General features: G+C 54.8%; 1 protein-coding gene across 3 annotated transcripts in view; it reads left to right on the top strand.

Annotated features, from left to right (window-relative positions):
• The window catches only part of LOC113203131 (endothelin-converting enzyme 1), a 35,382-nt gene that overhangs the window by 10,650 nt on the left and 20,939 nt on the right, over window positions 1-3,793 (top strand). The gene's annotated exons all lie outside the window — the stretch shown is intronic.

Raw genomic sequence — 3,793 nt, 5'->3', positions numbered from 1 at the left:
GGGGCGGGGGTGGAGGGAGGCAGTGGGCAGGGGCGACCTCACCTCACGCCCCCACCGCGCGGCCGGGTCACTGGCAGCAGGCACGTGTCGGGCGCGCACGAGGACACGGGACGGGCGAGTGTCCATGTCGCTCTGCATAGCAAAAGGAGACCCACATTACAAATCAAAGTGTATCTGCACGTACCGTCGCAACACGAATCGAAATCAACAGAAGAGGGGGGTTTGCCGTCGCGATTCCAAGTAAGGCCCTCGGAATAAGTACATCAAAGGCGCGGACTCGTGTCCTGATTCGCTCATATAGGATGGTGGTGGGGTGGTGGTGGGGTGGGTTATGTTGTCGGCCTGTACATCACAGGTGCATTGCCCTTCACAACTGCCAACTCGTCGGGCCTTGGACGCGGGCCGGAGTACAATTCAATGTAGGTCGATGTATGTGTATACCTGTATTTCCACGAATCAATTACACAGCAGTACTTTGTGGCGGTGCTGCCGCCGCCATATAGGGCTGTTGACAGCTGCCGGCGCTGCCGCCCCGATGGAATTATTGACACGTTACGCTGTGAATAATGCGGAGCTTGCCTCTATTGGCGGCTGTGCCTGCTCCGGTTCACCCGGTTCAGCCTGCCTGTCGGTGTCGGTCAGCAGCCGAGTCAGGCCGATTTTGCATATTTGACCGAATGTTTGTGGCTTTCCTGTTGTCGACTGTATAAGAAATACTATACGATTGGTCGTCCGACATTCGCTGGACATGCACCCTGTCAGCTTGTTTTACAACCACGTGGAAAATCTTTTCCTCAACTCTAATTACGAATTCACAATCCTCAATCCTCAATCCTCAGGGTATTTTCTTTTTCAAAGGAGCGTACTTTGTTTTACTGTAAGAGATCCTAAAGCAAAGCAGACTATCACAAAATAAAGAAATCAATTTCCTTTGGTCCTCTCAACGGAAAAGATTTGCAGTTTGAATGCGTACATTTCGACCTTGTTGCAAAGATACGATTTTCTGGGTGCGGAGGTGTCAAGTGATAAACTTCACAGGCCGCTCCCTGGGGCCGCAGGATGTGCTCAAACCACTCGCTACACACACAAAAGGGTGGTGAAGACAGGAAAAGAAATGATGGTGGGAATGGTGCTGAATGTCGGTAGCATGCAGGGGCCACTTTAGTGCGTTACACGGCGGGCTGGCGGGCAGCCAGCATGGCGAGGACGGGACCTCCTCCGGGACGGCTGCTCTGCTGACTGACCGTAAAAAAGGGAAAAAGAAGATTCCCAATAAATCCGGGGTCCGTTCATTGTTTCCCCCTATACGATATGCTTTCGGTGAATTTCATCGTTATACCACAAATGTTTCAGTCCTTGTTTTTGTTAACAAAAATTCTTGAATCTCCTCAAAAATAAAATAAATATTTAACTTTCGGTATCGGACGCCTCACCTCACCACGTAAGGGATGAGGTGAAACCGTTCTCCTTCCTCCTCGTGCTCGCGCTGACGCGCTGCCGCGCCCCAACTCTCCGCGCGGTCTCGTATTACCCGGGGTTCGCCCGGGGCGGTATCGTTTTCCTCGCCGTACTTCGCGGGTCTTTGCGCCGTCACTCTCGACGTCGGTGCGGAATGGTACGTTGTTGTTGGCGTTGCTCTTGTTGTTGTTGTTTTTTGTTGAATAATGGGCCCGCTTTACACCGCCGTTGTGTTTAGAGCGCCCCGCGGCGCGACTACGCCCCTCCACGGACCAACAGCGGGGCCTCCCGGCTGAAAATTAATAAAGCGAGCAAGACGGAGACAAAAGGCTTCACCGGTAGAAACAAAAACAAGCAGGCCCGCCCTTCCGCCAAACGGAGTTGCCAGCTCCACTTCGCTGCGCCGGCAACTCCGTTCGGCAGGGGCCGGGCCTGCTTGGCCTGCCGGCGGCGATGGTCGGGCCTTCGGCCCGACCATTTCAGTCTCGCGATTTACTGAAGTGCATAATCAAATAAATAATGTGACCGGTAAATTACTTTGCATATTTGAGTAAACTAAAGCGTTCGGCGGGGAGCCTGCGGCCCTAGAGATTTGCTCCTTGGAAATGACAAAAGACTGTAACGGGGCAACACCGTGACAACACCCCACCCTTCTGCTTTGCTTAAAAATTAAAAAAATGAACCCGCGCAGTTTTTAGATTGTATATTGTTTGTCAAACAGTCTTATAACTTGACTTTTTGCCATTGTTTTCAATATATCCACCTCTAGGGCCGAAACAGTAAAAGATACGGCTAATCCGAGGGTAGTTCCTGATTCAGAACGTGTTGTTTTGGGGGGGTACTTCCTCTGACATTTTACGATTGGACGCCTCCTTGTACGTCTTTATGTGCAACGTGGTCATTTTCGCCGTATTTTCGTCGAAAAAAGCACTCTAGTGCCCAAACGGTTCAAGATAGAGTCAAACGGAGAAAATTTTCGCCCAAAGGGCTCTACTTTCACGAGTTACCCCTTAGAAGACCATAAAAAAAAATTTTTTTTTTCTACTTTTTGGACCAACCCCTATTTCTTTGTTACCCCCTTTCACCCCCTTAGGGGTGGTTGCTAAGATTTGCACCAGGCGTTTCGTTGTCCAGGAGTGACCCCTAAGATACCCTGAAATTTGCAGACCTCTAGCTCATCTCCTTCCTCTTACACGGACGACGGACAGACGGACGGACGGACGGACGGACACGAGAGCGGTTGCATAAGCCCGCTTTAATGCTTTTTTAAAAGCAGAAGGGCGGGCTAAAAAACAGTCTGAGTCGAAACCGAAAATGTTGCGTAGGCCGTGCTCCTCGGGAAGCGCGGGGCGGGTGGCCTCCACCTCTGCCCCCGCCTCGCGCCCCAGGATTGCGCTGGGACGGTACGTCCCTGGGCCGGAGCCAGGAGTCTGGAGGGAGCCGCCGCCGCTGCGCAGCGCCCTGTGTGGCGCCGCCACCGCGGCCCGGGCGCGTGTCCAGGGCAGGACGAGGAGGAGGAACTAAAGCGCGCCGACGCCGCTCCGCCGCTCTGCAGTCGAGCCACGTGAGACGTGTGCTGCCTGCCACGTGAGGAGATATCAAGAAACAAGTTGCGTGGCCGTGGTGGTGGTGGGGGGCTGCAGCCTTCAGAGGAAAGGGCGGTGGCAACGCGGCGTTCTTTTTGTTGCCCCTCAACCCCCTCACATATATTTGCCGTTCCAATTCTCACGTTATTTATTCTGCTCTTTTACCCTTCTATTCCCTCCCTGCTCCCCCGTTCTCTCCCTCTCTTTCCCTCGTCATCTGCCCCGCTCTTCCGCCCTCTCCTCTTCTTTCTCTCTCGCTCGCCTCCCGCCGCGATACCCTTGGGAGATTCCGACTCTCCCCCTCCTCTCTTCCCGGATTCTCCCTCGCCCCTCCCCCCCCCCCCCCTCTCTCTATATCTTTGTGCGAGTCGAGGAGGCGGTGGCCTCGCCTTACCCAGCCGGGCGCGACGACAGAAGCTTCGGGGCCTGTTCTTATCGCTGGCCGGCTTTACACTGCCGCAGAGTTGTTTGTGGTCTCCCTCCCTCGCCCCTCCCCCCCCTCTCTCTCTCTATTGCTCTCTCTCTTTCTCTCACTCCTTGTCTCGGACCACCAGGCCTGATTGCCAAGGAGAGGGGCCAGGCCCAGGAGTCCGCCTGGCTGCAGGGAGGAAGATGGGCGCGGCGGCAGGGACAGGGCCTTGCGGGGGCGGCGGGAGGGGAGGCGGGGGTTACGGGATGTGCCAGAATTCATGTTTCTGGAATGTCGCGCGGAGGTTGTGGCTTCAGCTCGCCGGATGGGGAGTGATGGC

The sequence above is a fragment of the Frankliniella occidentalis genome, unplaced genomic scaffold, assembly GCF_000697945.3.
Source record: "Frankliniella occidentalis isolate FOCC.00 unplaced genomic scaffold, Focc_3.1 Scaffold111, whole genome shotgun sequence".
NCBI classification, from domain to species: Eukaryota; Metazoa; Arthropoda; class Insecta; order Thysanoptera; family Thripidae; genus Frankliniella; species Frankliniella occidentalis.
The sequence above is the reverse complement of the archived record's forward strand: the minus strand, read 5'-3'. Positions and strand labels throughout refer to the sequence as shown.